The following is a 17,015-nucleotide window of genomic DNA, read 5'->3' on the forward strand; positions in this document are numbered from 1 at the left end:
CCACTCCCATGAGAGTGTGATACATAAATCCTGTCGAGGCGAACGGCCCGATCCCATTAGAATAAGAAGTTTAAACGGGTCCTTGACCTCCACTCACGAATAAACGTGTGAGTTATAAATTTTTTTAAGGAAAACCTTTCAATGAAAACGTATGGCGCGTGAGTAATCCGTAGGAGGAACACCATTATTCCGCGAAAAATCATGAAACTTATCAAATCTCTACAAATGCGAGTCTATCACTCTACGCATGTCTAGTCTCAAGTCGTAAAGCAAAATAAAGGAATTAAACGAGCAAGGATAACCCAAATAATACAAGTATAGCATGGTATGAACCTAAGTCTACCCGGACAATGACATGAATCTAGCTACGTACGGACTCTCGTCACCTCGTGCGTATGTAGCCCCCGCAACAAGTAACAAATATCAATTACAACACCTAGGGGTAATTTCCCCCTCACAGAGTTAGACATGAGACTTACCTCGCTCTGAAGTTCCATAACCGGCTCCAAAGCCCCTCTAACACCTCAAACCGATGCCTGCCTCTCCAAATATAGTCAAACAATGTGAAAACCAATAAAAATGCACTCTAATACTCATAACAAATAAATTTAGACAAATTCCTAACTCCTCTCGAAAAGTCGATAAAGCAACCTTAGGGCCCACATGCCCGGATTCCGAAACTTTTCAAAGATAAACATCACCCATAACATTACGAACTCAAATATATGATTTATTCCTAATTCCATGCCCAAATTTGTGGTCAATATCCAAAAATATAAATTTCTATGTTTTTCTTTAAAATCCCAAATTTTTACTAATTTTTATGTTTAAATCCATTCAATTACCATGTTTTTAACTTGGAATAGGTGGAAATCACTTACCTTATGATAGATGCTGGAAATAGTGCTCCAAATTCGCTCCATGATCGGCTCCGATAGAGGAAATGAAAAGAAAGAAGGCCAAATTCCCGTTTTAAACTTCACTGCCCAGGTCCGCCCTTCTTCGCGATCACGGAAAGACCATCGCGATCGCGAAGGCCAAAGAAACACTGCCTCCAATTTCCTCTTCGCATTCACGTCATCTTGGTCGCGGTCGCGAACATTTGAGACCACCACCCTTCGCGTTCACGTTCCACCATCCGCGTTCGCGAAGGCCAACTGCTCCACGCCCCGCTCCCTCTTCCTTCTACGTGTTCGCGGCATCTCTCCCGCGTTCGCGTAGGCTGTTCCAAACCCTCTTCCGCGTTCGCAACCCTCGTGCCAAGTTCGTGATGAACAACCATTAGCAGCCCAAAAATCATCCCTTCGCGATCGCGGGACTCCCTTCGTGTTCGCAAAGGACAACATCAGAACCAGCAACAGCAGCAACAGCAGCAACCAAAACAGCACGAATTGATCTGAAACCACCCCGAAACACACCCGAGGCCTACGGGGCCCCGTCCAACCACACCAACCAGTCCCATAACATAACACAAACTTGCTCAAGGCCTCAAATCACATCAAACAACATCAAAATCATGAATCATACCCCAATTAGAGCTTAATGAACTTTAGAACTTCAAATCTCTACATTCGATGCTGAAACCTACCAAATCACGTCTGATTAACCTCAAATTTTGCACACAAGTCACATTCGAAATTACGCACCTACTCCAACTTCCGGAATCAAAATCTGACCCCGATATCAAAAAGTCCACTCCCGGTCAAACTTCCCAAAACCTTAAAATTCCAACTTTTGCCAAATGACCCCAAAATGACCTAAGGATCTCCAAATCCATATACGAACACGCTCCTAAGACCAGAATCACCATACGAAGCTATTTCCAGGCTCAAAATCCCAAACGGACACCGATAGCATTAAAAATATACTTCAACCCAAATTTATGGAATTCTTCCAAAACGTTAACCTTCCACAATAGGCGCCGAAACGCTCCTGGGTCATCCAAAACCCTATCCGGACATACGCCCAAGTCCAAAATCATCATACAAACGTGTTGGAACCTTCCAATTCCAATTCCGAGGTCGTTTACCCAAAAGTCAAACCTTAGTCAATTCTTTCAACTTAAAGCTTCCGAAATGAGAGTTTTCTTTCCAAATCAACTCTGAACTTCCCGAAATTCAATTCCGACCACGCACACAAGTCATAATACCTGAAGTGAAACTACTCAAGGCCTCAAACCGCCGAACGACATGCTAGATCTCAAAACAACCGGTCGGGTCATTACAACATTAGCATAATACATGAATTTAAAATAAAAGGACATCATCAAAACTTACACAAATGATCATTTTTTTCATGTTAGTTAGATAATTATCTATTATAGTTTAAAAGTATTTAATATTATGGTATTTTACCGAACACTTCTTTATGGACAATATTATTTTGTGTATGTTTTCTCCTAATGCTTTGGTTGCTCTGCCTTAACCAAATCTCTTGTTGTCGATATTGACATCCCTCTTGAAAGTGGAACATACAGTTGTTCGTCCGAGAAAACATATTGTGGTAAATATAGTTGTAATGACCCGACTGGTCGTTTGGAGAGTTGTAGTCCCGTTCCCCAATTTACTGCTCATTTTATACTTTATAGCTGTTATGTGACTTGTCGGGGTAGTCGGTTCAGGTCCGGAGAGATTTCGAAATGAATTGAGACACTTAGTCTCCAAAATGAAAACTTAAGTTGAAAAGGTTGACTGGATGTTGGCTTATATGTAAATGACCCCAAAATAAAATTTTGATAATTTCAACAGCTCCGTATGGTGATTTTGGACTTAGGAGCGTGTCCGAATTTTTATTTGGAAGTCTATAGTTAAATTAGGCTTGAAATGGCTAAAAGAGGAATTTAAGTTTGGAAGTTTGACCGGGGAGTTGACTTTTTGATATCGGGTTCGAAATCTAGTTCTGAAAATTTTCATAGCTCCGTTATGTCATTTATGACTTGTGTGCAAAACTTGAGGTCAATCGGAATTTATTTGTTTGGTTTCGGCATCGAATGTAGAAGTTAGAAATTCTTAAGTTTCATTAAGCTTGAATTGGGTATGATTCATAGTTTTAGCGTTGTTTGATGTGATTGGTTTACACTAAGTTCATATGATATTTTAGGACTTGTTGGTATATTTGGTTGAGGTCTTGAAAGTCTCGGGTGAGTTTCGGATGGTTAACAGATCGAAATTTGGACTTAAACAGCTACTGGAATTTTTTTGATGTCTGTATCTGGTTTCCTTCATCCGTTCACGATCGGGGGCAGGATCGGGAGCAGCGATCGGGGGCATCCTGGACAGAAACTTCAAGTTATAAAAAAGGGGGACTTCATCCCATTTTCCATTTTTGACAAATTGGAGCTTGGGGAGAGGCGATTATTGAGAGATTTTCAAGGAAAAACATCGAGGTAAGTGATTCTAACTCAGATTTGGTCAATATACACGAATATATCATTATTTTCATCATTTAATTAGTCTTTTGAGATGGAAATTTAGGGAAAATTGTATAAATCTCATAAAACGATTTTTTGAGACTGCGATGTTGATTCATAGTCGGATTTGAGTGAAACTAGTATGGTTGGACTCGTAATTGAATGGGTTATCAGATTTTGTGAGTTTCGTCGGATTCCGAGACGTGGGCCCCACGGGCAATTTTTGTGTTAAATTTCGGATTTTGTTGGAAATTTTGTATTTTCATATGTAATAAATTCCAATAATTTGTATTGATTGAATTGAATTAATTGTGACTAGATACTAGACTTTTGAAAGCCAATTCATGAGGCAAAGGCATAGCAGAGTAAAGAATTATCCGGTTCGAGGTAAGTGACTTGTCTAACCTTGTGTGGGAGAAATTTCCCTTAGGATTGGTATTGATATGATAATTGTGAGGCGTTGAAAGTCATGTACATGAGGTGACGAGTGTGTACACGGGATAAATGTGGAAGATTATGTCCTTCAATTGTGTAGATCACTATTGCATATTTATTAAATTATTTTATCCTGTTATATTCATCATCTTTGATCTATTTTTATGTTTTAAATTTGCCTGACATTTTTCTTGCTAATTGCTTTACCTGTTTAGTTGAAACTTTGTTTCTTTATTCGGTGCTCAATATTTGAAAGTTAAATTTATTAATTGAATTATTATTAATATGAAGTATTTGACATTAAAAATTTGGTATTGAGGCAATGTGTTAAATTTGTGAAATATTATTTGTGTTGAGTTATTCACTTACGAATATTTTGTAAAATTTTTGTATTCATTGAGATTGAACCATGAGTTCCTTATTGGGGAAATAATGTTGTTGTTGATTTATTTTTGGCAAGTTGAAATATTTGGGCACTTGAGGTGCAAATTGTGATATATTGTGATATTGATACGCATGCGGTGGTATAAGGTCTAGGTGTTGAAACGCATGCGATGAGATAAGGGTGGCTTGATACGCGTGGTCATGCGGTGTGATAAGGGTGACTAAAACGCGGGATGCTATTTCGAAAAAAATATTTTCTTTAAAATTTAATGTGAAGGCTCCCACGGTGATATAAGGAAATGAGATATTGTGAATTTATTTATGATTTGGGACTACGAGGCGGTACCTCGGGAGTGACCTTGTTGATATTTATTTATGACTGCATTTGCCTTTGGTTATTTTGGTGATTTTCTTAAAGTTGTAAATTTTTATTTTTCCTTCTGCGAGGTATTGTTTGCCCTTATTTTGTGTAGTTGAATTGTGACATACTACTTACTTGATTTATTCCCATTGTCACTTTTATTATTATACTGTTAAACTTTCCACCCTGTTTTTTATTTTTTCAGTAGGGCCTGACCTGACCTCGTCACTACTCTACCGAGGTTAGGCTTAGTACTTATTGGGTACCGATGTGGTGTACTCATACTATGCTTCTGCACATCTTTTTGTGCAGATCCAGGTACTTCCTATCAGACCAGGCATCAGTGAATTAGCCATACGCGAAGACTTCGAGGTATATCTGCCAGTGTCCGCAGACTCCGGAGTCCCCTTCTATCTTATTATATTGTCTTCCTTATTTTCTTTAGACTATGATGTATAGAGACATTAAGGATAAATTCTTAGAAGCTTGTGACTTATTCCTACCGAACTTTGGGAGTTGTAATTGTTAAAAATTTCAGTTTATATTCAGTTATTCCGCATTGATTTGCTTACCTAGTCTTAGAGACTAGGTGCCATCACGACATCCTACAGAGAAAATTTAGGGTCGTGACAATAGTCCAATATTTAGGATGTTTGTCCTTGTGCTTTAGTTGTTATATATGCAAAATATAAACATACTAAAAATTATTTTCATATAAATTTAAAAGTATATTCCTTAGTTTCGGAACACGAAAGTTGAATTCAGGGATAAGAATATACTTAGAAGCACATTGACCAGTATCATAATTTTTGCATGTATGACGTTATTGTCAAAACTTCTATATACCATGTATGCTATTACATAAGCTATTCGACGTATCTAAGTTTTTCAGTAGCATGACAGATATATTTGTTTTCATAAATAACCTATATACAATGGAAGATCAATTTTAACTTAGTCTATTATATATACGGTGAAACTAACATACGTAAGAAATAATAAACTTGACAACAAACATATATGGTCGAAGGCCATTTGGTATGAAAGTATTTAAGTATTCTTCTTGGTAGTAATTATTGGTATCATTTTCTGTTGAGTCAAAAAATCAAAAATATTTTATTTTTATTATAAAATTTTGCAATTAACATTTTATTTAGTTGATCAACATATGCATTTATGATAACTAATTAAGATATCTTTTTAATTCTATCCTTCGATTTGCACAAATTATATTTTAATCTAATGATAGAAATATTTCTCTTATTAAATGTACTACTATTACCATTGGGATTGATAACGAAGTGTTCAGGAAAAACCAAATCATATTTTATTGGATGCTCTTCTTCATTTCCGACACAAAGTAAGAAGACATTAAATACTGGATATGTTCTTACTTTATATTTCTTGTCGGTTGAATCTTTTCATTTGAAGGCAGAAGCATAACTTTGGCAAGCTAGCTTTTGCAGTCTCTGCTTTTGTCTATTTTAGAACAACTCGTAGTACTTGATAGAAATCACTTCCCAACCCATTAAATTTCTACCAAACGATTTATTAATAAGAACTCTGGGCAATTATTTCGATCGTTTGACACTTTGTCATACGTGCTTCATACAATATTATCAATTTTGCTTTCCTGATAAATTTAATATCATTCCTCTGCTTTGATATATTTATGATGGTTATTTAAGTTGTTTGAAGATGTATATCAAATCTAAAGTGGGTGGCCTCACAATAAAATCGTTGTTGGTACACCACTTGCTATTATTGCTAACAGTGTCATGCCTCTTGATATGAAATTTGCAAGTAATGCATGGCATAGAAATATTATTTTGATTACGCCGGAAGCATCTAAAAAGAATAATCTTGTTATACCAGAGTCGACTCTTTATAAGACAGAATAATCCTGTTATTCTTGAAATCCTGTCTTAGAGATGCATGGCGCGCATAGTTTGAGCAGCTGCGACAGGGTGCTATGACCGTGTCAGAATATGCGGTCTGATTTAGTGATTTTGCTAGGCATACACCAGCCTTGGTTGCTACTATTCGTGAGCGGGTTCGTCGATTTATTAAGGGGATCCACCCTAGTATCAGATTCAGTATTGCCCGAGAGCTGGAGATGGAGATCACATACCAATAGGTGGTGTCAATTGCTACGAGATTGTAAGGTATGTGGGTCCAGGAGAGAGAAGAGAGGGAAGCTAAGAGACCTCGAGAGTCTGGCACATATAACAATTCTTGTACCCCAGCTGCAGCCCGTCATGGTAGAGGCTATGTGAGCCGTCTTATTCATTCAGCACTTCCAGGTTTCAACAATATTCTGGCTACTCCCAGAACCCTGGTTCCATATTATGCACCTCTAGTGTCTACTGTACCTCCTGTACGGGTTGCTTTCAGTGGGCAGTCCAGTCGATCAGGCCCGAGCCAGTCCCAGCAGCCACGTCCTCCAAGGGCTTGTTTTGAGTGTGGTGACACTCGTCATATCATGAGGGATTGCCCCATACTTAGGAGGGGTGCACCTCTACATATTTCTCAGGCCCCACCCATTCCACAGGGCCCTCAGGCTTCTCAGACCATGATTACTGCACCAGCTGCCACTCCACATGCACAGCCAGCTAGAGGTGGAGGTCGGACGGGTAGAGGTCACCCTAGAAGGGGAGGTCAGGCCATATATTATGCCCTTCCTGCTAGGACGGAGGCAGTTGCATCCGATTCTGTTATCACGGGTATTGTTCCGATCTGTCATAGGGATGCATCAATCTTATTTGATCCAGGCTCCACTTATTCTTATGTGTCATCTTATTTTGCCCTGTATTTGGGCATATCCCGTGATTCTTTGAGTTCTTCTATTTATGTATCTACACCCGTGGGTGAATCTATTATTGTTGACCGCATGTATCAGTCGTGTTTGATTGTTATCAGTGGTTTTGAGATCAGAGCTGATTTATTATTGCTCAGTATGGTGGATTTCGATATTATTTTGGGCATGGACTGGTTGTTGCCCTATCATGCTATCCTTGATTGTCACACCAAGACGGTGACGTTGGCTATGCCAGGTCTACCGTGGCTCGAGTGGAGAGGTACCTTGGATCATATTACTAGCAGGGTTGTTTCATTTCTTAAGGCTCAACAAATGGTTGAGAAGGGGTGTGATGTGTATCTGGCCTATGTGAGAGATGTTAGTGTTGATACTCCTACCGTGGATTCAGTTCCTGTAGTAAGGGATTTTCCTGATGTATTTCTAGCGGATCTTCCGGGTATGCCACCTGACAGGGATATCGACTTTGGTATTGATTTGTTACCGGGCTCTCAGCCCATTTCTATTCCACCATATTGTATGGCCCCTGCAGAATTGAAGGAATTAAAGGAGCAGTTACAGGAGCTGCTTGATAAGGGTTTTGTTCGGCCTAATGTATCGCCTTGGGGTGCTCTTGTCTTATTTGTGAAGAAGAAGGATGGTTCAATGCGGATGTGTATTGATTACCGCCAGTTGAACAAGGTTACAGTGAAGAACATGTATCCATTGCCACGCATTGATGACCTATTTGATCAGCTTCAGGGTGCAAGAGTGTTCTCTAAGATCGACTTGCATTCAGGCTATCATCGGTTGAAGATTCGGGAGCCAAATATACCGAAGACTGCTTTCAGGACTCGGTATGGTCATTATGAGTTTCTTGTAATGTCATTTGGGCTGACCAACGCCCCAACAACATTTATGCACTTAATGAACAGTGTATTTTAGCCATATCTTGATTCTTTCGTCATTGTGTTTATTGACGACATTCTGGGGTATTACCGGAGCTGGGAGGATCATGAATAACTTATGAGAACTGTGCTTCAGACTTTGAGAGAAAAGAAGTTGTATGCAAAATTTTCAAAGTGTGAATTCTGGCTTGATTCAGTAGGATTTTTGGGTCATGTGGTAACGAACAAGGGGATCTCCCCCCAGGTAGATCCAAAGAAAATTGAAGTAGTGCAGGAGTTGGCCCAGACTGTCCTCAGCTACTGAGATCCGGAGTTTTCTTGGCTTGGCGGGGTATTATCGCCGATTTGTAGAGGGTTTAGCTTCTATTGTTGCACATATGACCAAATTGACCAAGAAGGGTGCTCCGTTCAGGTGGACCGAGGAATGTGAGGAGAGCTTTCAAAAGCTCAAGACAGCTTTGACTACAGCCCCAGTATTGGTATTGCCTACAGTTCAGGGTCTTATACTGTGTATTGTGATGCATCGCGCATTGGTCTCGGCGCAGTGTTGATGTAAGATGGTAGGGTGATTGCCTATGCGTCCAGACAGTTAAAGGTACATGAGAAAAATTATCCGGTCCACGACCTTGAGTTAGCAGCTATTGTTCATGCCTTGAAATTTGGCAGCATTATTTGTACGACGTCCATTGTGAGGTTTATCTAGATCACCAAAGTATACAGTATTTGTTTAAACAGAAGGATCTTAATTTGCGGCAGCAGAGGTGATTGGATTTGCTTAAGGATTATAACATCACCATTCTTTATCATCCCGAGAAGGCTAATGTAGTGGCCGATGCCTTGAGTCGTAAGGCGAAGAGTTTGGGCAGCTTAGCATATTTACCGGTAACAGAGAGGCCTTTAGCCTTAGATGTTCAGGCCTTGGCCAACCAGTTTGTTAGATTGGATGTTTCTGAGCTGAGCCGAGTTTTGGCTTGTGTGGTTTTTCAGTCTTCTCTGTATGATCGTATCAGGGAGCGTCGGTATGATGACCCCCATATGCTTGTCCTTAAGGACATAGTTCAGCACGGTGATGCCAAAGAAGTCACTATTGGAGATGACAGTGTATTACAGATGCAGGGCAGGCTATGTATGCCTAATGCAAATGGTTTGCATGAGTTGATTCTCCAAGAGGCTCACAGTTTGCGGTACTCCATTCATCCGGGTGCTGCAAAGATGTATCAGGACTTGATACAACACTATTGGTGGAGGCGAATGAAGAAAGACATAGTGGAGTATATAGCCCGGTGCTTAAATTGTCAACAGGTAAAATATGAGCATCAACGACCGGGTGGATTGCTTCAGAGGTTAGAGATTCCAGAATGGAAATGGGAGTGGATCACTATGGATTTCGTTGTTGGGCTCCCACGAACTCAAAGGAAGTTTGATGCAGTTTGGGTGATTGTGGATAGATTGACCAAGTCAGCTCATTTCATTCTTGTGGTTACTACTTACTCTTCGGAGCAGCTGGCTCAGGTTTACATTCGCGAGATTGTTAGGCTTCATGGCTTACCAGTATCTATCGTCTCTGACCGGGGTACGCAGTTTACATCACGGTTCTAGAGAGTCGTACAACGAGAGTTGGGTACTCGGGTAGAGTTAAGTACATCATTTCACCCTCAGCGGACAGGCAGTCCGAGCGCACTATTCAGATACTGGAGGATATACTTCGTGCTTGTGTGATAGATTTTGGGGGTGCTTAGACCAAATCTTGCCACTTGTGGAGTTTTCTTACAACAACAGTTATCAGTCGAGCATTCAGATGGCGTCGTATGAGGCCTTATATGGTAGGTGGTGACGGTCTCCAATGGGTTGGTTCGAACCGGGTGAGGCTAGACTATTGGGTACAGACCTGGTTCAGGATGCTTTAGAAAAGGTTAAACTGATTCAGGATCGGCTTCGTACAGCCCAATCTAGACAAAAGAGTTATGCGAATCGGAAGGTTCATGATGTTGCATTCATGGTTAGTGAGTGAGTATTACTCCAGGTTTCACCCATGAAGGGTGTTATGAGATTTGGGAAGAAGGGCAAGTTGAGCTCTAGGTATATTGGGCCTTTTGAGATTCTCGAGAGAGTTGGAGAGGTGGCTTACAGACTTGCACTACCACCTAGTCTCTCTGCAGTTCATCCAGTGTTCCATGTTTTCATGCTCCGAAAGTATCACGGCAATCCATCTCATGTGTTAGAATTCAGCTCAGTCTAGTTGGATAAGGATTTATCTTATGTTGAAGAGCCAGTGGCCATTTTGGACAGACAGTTTAGAAAGCTAAGATCGAAGAGCATTGCTTCAGTAAAAGTACAGTGGAGGGGTCATTCGGTCGAGGAGGCGACTTGGGAGACCGAGAATGATATGCGTAGCTGTTATCCTCATGTTTTCACCACCCAGGTATAATTCTAAACTCGTTCGAGGACGAACGTTTGTTTAAGAGGGGAAGGATGTAACAACCCGACCGGTCGTTTTGAGAGTTGTAGACTCGTTCCCCTATTTACTGCTCATTTAATACTTTATAGTTGTTATGTGACTTGTCGGGGTAGTCGTTTCAGGTCCGTAGAGATTTTGAAATGAATTGAGACACTCAGTCTCCAAAATAAAAACTTATCTTGAAAAGGTTGATCGGATATTGACTTATGTGTAAACGACCCCGGAATAGAATTTTGATAATTTCAACAGCTCCGTATGGTGTCCGGAATTTTATTTGGAAGTCCGTAGTTAAATTAGGGTTGAAATGGCTAAAATAGGAATTTAAGTTTGGAAGTTTGACCGGAGAGTTGACTTTTTGATATCGAGGTCGAAATCTAGTTCTGAAAATTTTCATAGCTCTGTTATGTCATTTATGACTTGTGTGCAAAATTTGAGTTATATCGAAATTTATTTGTTTGGTTTCGGCATCGAATGTAGAAGTTAGAAATTCTTAAGTTTCATTAAGCTTGAATTGGGGTATGATTCATGATTCTAGCGTTGTTTAATATGATTTGAGGTTTCGACTAAGTTCGTATGATATTTTAGGACTTGTTGGTGTATTTGGTTGAGGTCTTGAAGGCCTCGGGTGAGTTTCGGATGGTTAACGGATCGAAATTTGGACTTAAACAGTTGATGGAGTTTTTTCGATGCCTATATCTGGTTTCCTTCATCCGTTCGCGATCGGGGGCAGGATCGAGGGATGGATCAGGGGTAGCGATCGGGGGCAGCAATTGAGGGCAGCCTGGACAGAAACTTCCAGTTATAAAAAAAGGGGGCTTCGTCCCATTTTTCATTTTTGAAAAATTGGAGCTTGGAGAGAGGCGATTTTTGAGAGATTTTCAAGGAAAAATACTGGGGTAAGTGATTCTAACTCGGATTTGGTCAATATACACGAATATATCATTATTTTCATCATTTAATTAGTCTTTTGAGATGAAAATTTGGGGAAAATTGTATAAATCTCATAAAACGAATTTTTGAGACTTCGATATCAATTCAGAGTCGGATTTGAGTGAAACTAGTATGGTTGGACTCATAATTGAATGAGTTATCGGATTTTATGAGTTTCGTCGGATTTCAAGACATGGGTCCCACATGCGATTTTTGAGTTAAATTTGAGATTTTGTTGAAAATTTTGTATTTTCATATGGAATAAATTCCAATAATGTGTATTGATTGAATCGAATTAATTGTGACTAGATACGAAGCTTTCAGAAGACAATTTACGAGGCAAAGGCATAGCAGAGTAAAGAATTACCCAGTTCGAGGTAAGTGACTTGTCTAACTTTGTGTGGGGGAAATTTTCCTTAGGATTGGTATTGATATGATAATTATGATGTGTTGAAAGTCGTATACACGAGGTGACGAGTGTGTACACAGACTAAATGTGGAAGATTATGTCCTTAAATTGTGTAGATCACTATTGCATATTAATTAAATTATTTTATCCTGTTATATTCATCATTTTTGATCTATTTTTATATTTTAAATTTGCCTAACATTTTTCTTGCTACTTGTTTTACCTGTTTAGTTGAAATTTTGTTTCTTTATTCGGTGCTCAATATTTGAAAGTTGAATTTCTTAATTGAATTAGTATTAATATGAAGTATTTGACATTAAAAATTTGGTATTGAGGCAAGGTGTTAAATTTGTAAAATATTATTTGTGTTGAGTTATTCACTTACGAATATTTTGTGAGATTTTTGTATTCGTTGAGATTGAGCCGTGAGCTCCTTATTGTGGAAATAATGTTGTTGTTGATTTATTTTTGGCAAGTTGAAATAATTGGTCACTTGAGGTGCAAATTGTGATATATTGTGATATTGATACGTATGTGGTGGTATAAGGTTCGGGGTGTTGAAACGCATGTGGTGAAATAAGGGTGGCTTGTAGGGAACTACTAGAAGTCATGCGGTGTGATAAGGGTAGCTAAAATGCAGGATGCTATTTCGTGAAAAATATTTTTTTTAAAATTAAATGTGAAGGCTCCCGCGGTGATATAAGAAAATGAGATATTGTGAATTTATTTATGATTTGGGACTACGAGGCGGTACCTCGGGAGTGCCCTTGTTGATATTTATTTATGGCTCCATTTGCCTTTGGTTATTTTGGTGATTTTCTTAAAGTTATAAATTTTTGTTTTTCCTTCCGCGAGGTATTGTTTGCCCTTATTTTGTGTAGTTAAATTGTGACATACTACTTACTTGATTTATTCCCATTGTCACTTTTATTATTATATTGTTAAACTTTCCACCCTATCTTTTATTATTCCAGTAGGGCGTGACCTGACCTCGTCACTACTCTACCGAAGTTAGGCTTAGCACTTACTGCGTACCGATGTGGTGTACTCATATTACGCTTCTGCACATCTTTTTTGTAGATCCAGGTACTTCCTATCAAACCAGGCATCAGTGAATTAGCCATACGCGGAGACTTCGAGGTATATCTGCCAGCGTCCGCAGACTCTGGAGTCCCCTTCTATTTTATTATGTTGTCTTCCTTATTTTCTTTAGACTTTGATGTATAGAGACATTAAGGATAAATTCTTAGAAGCTTGTGACTTATTCTTACCGGGCTTTGGGAGTTGTAATTGTTAAAAATTTCAGTTTATATTCAGTTATTCCGTATTGATAGGCTTACCTAGTCTTAGAGACTAGGTGCCATCACGACATCCTACGGAGAGAATTTGGGGTCGTGACAATAGTCCAATATTTAGGATGTTTGTCCTTATGCTTTAGTTGTTATATATGCAAAACATAAACATACTAAAAATTATTTTCACACAAATTTAAAAGGATATTCCTTAGTTTCGAAAGACGAAAGTTGAATTTAGGGATAAGAATATACTTAGAAGCACATTGACCAGTATCATAATTTTTGCATGTATAACGTTATTTTCAAAACTTCTATATACCATATGTGTGCTATTACATAAGTTATTCGGCGTATATAAGTTTTTTATTAGCATGACAGACATATTATTTTTCATAAATAACCTATATACAATGGAAGATCAATTTTAACTTTGTCTATTATATATACGGTGACACTAACATACGTAAGAAATAATAAACTTGACAACAAACATATATGGTAGAAAGCCATTTGGTATGAAAGTATTTAAGTATTCTTCTTGGTAGTAATTATTGGTATCATTTTCTGCTGAGTCAAAAAATCAAAAACATTTTATTTTTATTATAAAATTGTACAATCAACGTTTTATTTAGTTGATCAACATATGCATTTATGATAGCTAATTAAGATATCTTTTTAATTCTATCCTTCGATTTGCACAAATTACATTTTAATCTAATGATAGAAATATTTCTCTTATTAAATGTACTACTATTACCATTGGGATTGATAATAAAGTGTTCAGGAAAAACCAAATCATATTTTATTGGATACTCTTCTTCGTTTCCGACACAAAGTAAGAAGACACTGAATACTGGATGTGCTCTTACTTTATATTTTTTGTCAGTTGAATATTTTTATATTTGAAGGCAGAAGCATATATTTGGCAAGCAAGCTTTTGCACTCTCTGCTTTTGTCTATTTTAGAACTACTAGTAGTACTTGATAGAAATCACTTCCCAACCCATTAATTTTCTACCAAATGGTTCATTAATAAGAACTCTGGGCAATTATTTCGATTGTTTGACACTTTGCCATACGTGCTTCATACAATATTATCAATTTTGCTTTCCTGATAAATTTAATATCATTGCTCTGCTTTAATATATTTGTGATGGTTATTTAAGTTGTTTGAAGATGTATATCAAATCTAAAGTGGGTGGCCTCACAATAAAATCGTTGTTGGTACATCACTTGCTATTATTGCTAACTGTGTCATGCCTTTTTATATGATATTTGCAAGTAATACATGACATAGAAATATTATTTTGATTATGCCGGAAGCATATGCAAAGAATACTCCTGTTATACCAGAGTCGACTCTTTATAATATAGTCTTGAAAGCTTATTCTTGATTATGATTTAATTTTGATTGTGCTTCCTCAGTCACTTGTATAGCATTTTGATTCTTAATAATATACTAACATTTTTAGTTTGTGTTCTAACGCTTTTTTAATTGAATAAATTTATGTATCCTAAGATATTATTTTAACTTGAATAAGAATTTTACTCATATGATGAATTTAAAATATAATTGAATTGGATTCTCTTGCTAAATAATTAATTAAAGATTTAGTTATTTGGTTTTAACATAAAAAATAATTTATTCTATGTCGATTCAGCTTTTAATATTAGTTCATCTCTTGTTTTGAGTATTTAATCTTAATTATAATTTTATCCACTATAAATTTTATTTTCAAAGAGTAAAAGATTGATATGACATTTCACTTTTAGATCTTTATGTTTGTAGAATCATTAGTGGTATTGACTCTTACTAACCATTTTTTTCCTCTTTCTCACACATTTATATTCTTAAGTATTTTCTTAGTTGTTGTTTAATAATTAAGTATTTTTCAATATTATACGAAAAAATAATTAAAAAATATTATTTGAGTAGGAAAATAATTCAAATATAATACAAATTTATATTACCGTGGAGGTATTTTTTCTTAATTTCAACTCTTTATGTAGTCTATTTAATATTACTTTTATTTTTTTTTGGTATTGGACATTGTGGTGTGGTAATGTATTGCCAATGCGGAGGATTCTTATAAAATTAATTTTATTAAACCTTCCTACATATTTTTAATAAGAATTTAATAGATAAAATTTTATTAATTTTAAACTTAAATATTAAAAATTAGCAAAGAAGGTATTGTAGTCCAAAAAATAGGTTATTGCAGTTATGTCCTTTCCCTATGAATTCTTCTGCTTAACATTTTAGGGCTATTTTGGTATATTAATATTGTATTTATGCTTTTATAATAAAATAGGCTCTCCTTTTTCTAAATGGATTTGGACAATCTAATACATTTTCAAATTAAATTAGTAATAGGACATTATAATACGTTTTCGAATTAAATTAGTAATAGAAATTTTAAAGAAGTATATCCTAAAAGTAATAGGATTACATGACTAAAGATATTTACTTGTTCAATTTTATATGAATTAGACCGCCCAAAAGTAATTATACTAATAGGATTCCTAAAGGTAATCATGTAGGATTCCTAACGTGCAGTATTATATTCTAAAATTAATAGGATTATAAGGCTAATATCTAGAATTTCGGTTTTGTCCTTTTATTATGAGTTATTATGCTTAATATTATAAGGTTATTTTTGTAAATTGAGATTGTATTCATGTTTTTATAATAAATAATATAGATATAGATATAGATATATAGGCTCTCATTTTTTTAAATGGATTTGAACAATATAATACATTCTCAAATTAAATTAGTAATAGGACATTATAATACGTTTTCAAATTAAATTAGTAATAGAAATTTTTAAAAAGTGTATCCTAAAAGTAATAGGATTACATGACTAAAAATATGTCTCTATCCCGAAAGTAATTATACCAAAAGAAAACCTAACGTGTTCCTAAAGGTATTAGGTTTACATGCTAACATGTAGTATTATATGTCTATGCCGAAAGTAATTATACTAATAGGACTCCTAAAGGTAATCATGTAGGATTCCTAACATGTGGTATATGTCCTGATTATAAGTCTAATGTCTAGAATTCCGGTTATGTCCTTTTATTGTGAGTTGTTATGCTTAATATTATAAGGTTATTTTTATAAACCGACATTGTATTCATGCTTTTATAATAAATATAAATATAGATATAGATATAGATAGATAGATGGATAGATATAAATATAGATAGATTAATTTATTAACTTTCATTTTCATAAAGACAAAGATTAATTATCGTTGATTTCATTTTCACCTTCTAATAAATTAAAAGGTACTGATCAAAAGCATCACGGCCTTTTTGGATGAGCCAAAACCTAATTTGTAAGATGGCACAACATTTTTAATAGGAAATATTATGTTACAATCTTTTGCTAAGACCCAATAGTATTCCAATTTAGTTAACCAAAATACTAAAAGAAAACCTAACGTGTTTCTAAAGGTATTAGGTTTACATGCTAACATGTAATATTATATGTTTATGCCCGAAAGTAAGTATACTAATAGGACTGCTAAAGGTAATCGTGTAGGATTCCTAACGTGTGATATATGTCCTAAAACTAATAGGATTATAAGGCTAATGTCTAGAATTCCTGTTATATTATTTTATTGTAAG

The sequence above is a fragment of the Nicotiana tomentosiformis genome, chromosome 5 (genome assembly GCF_000390325.3).
Source record: "Nicotiana tomentosiformis chromosome 5, ASM39032v3, whole genome shotgun sequence".
Taxonomy (NCBI): domain Eukaryota; kingdom Viridiplantae; phylum Streptophyta; class Magnoliopsida; order Solanales; family Solanaceae; genus Nicotiana; species Nicotiana tomentosiformis.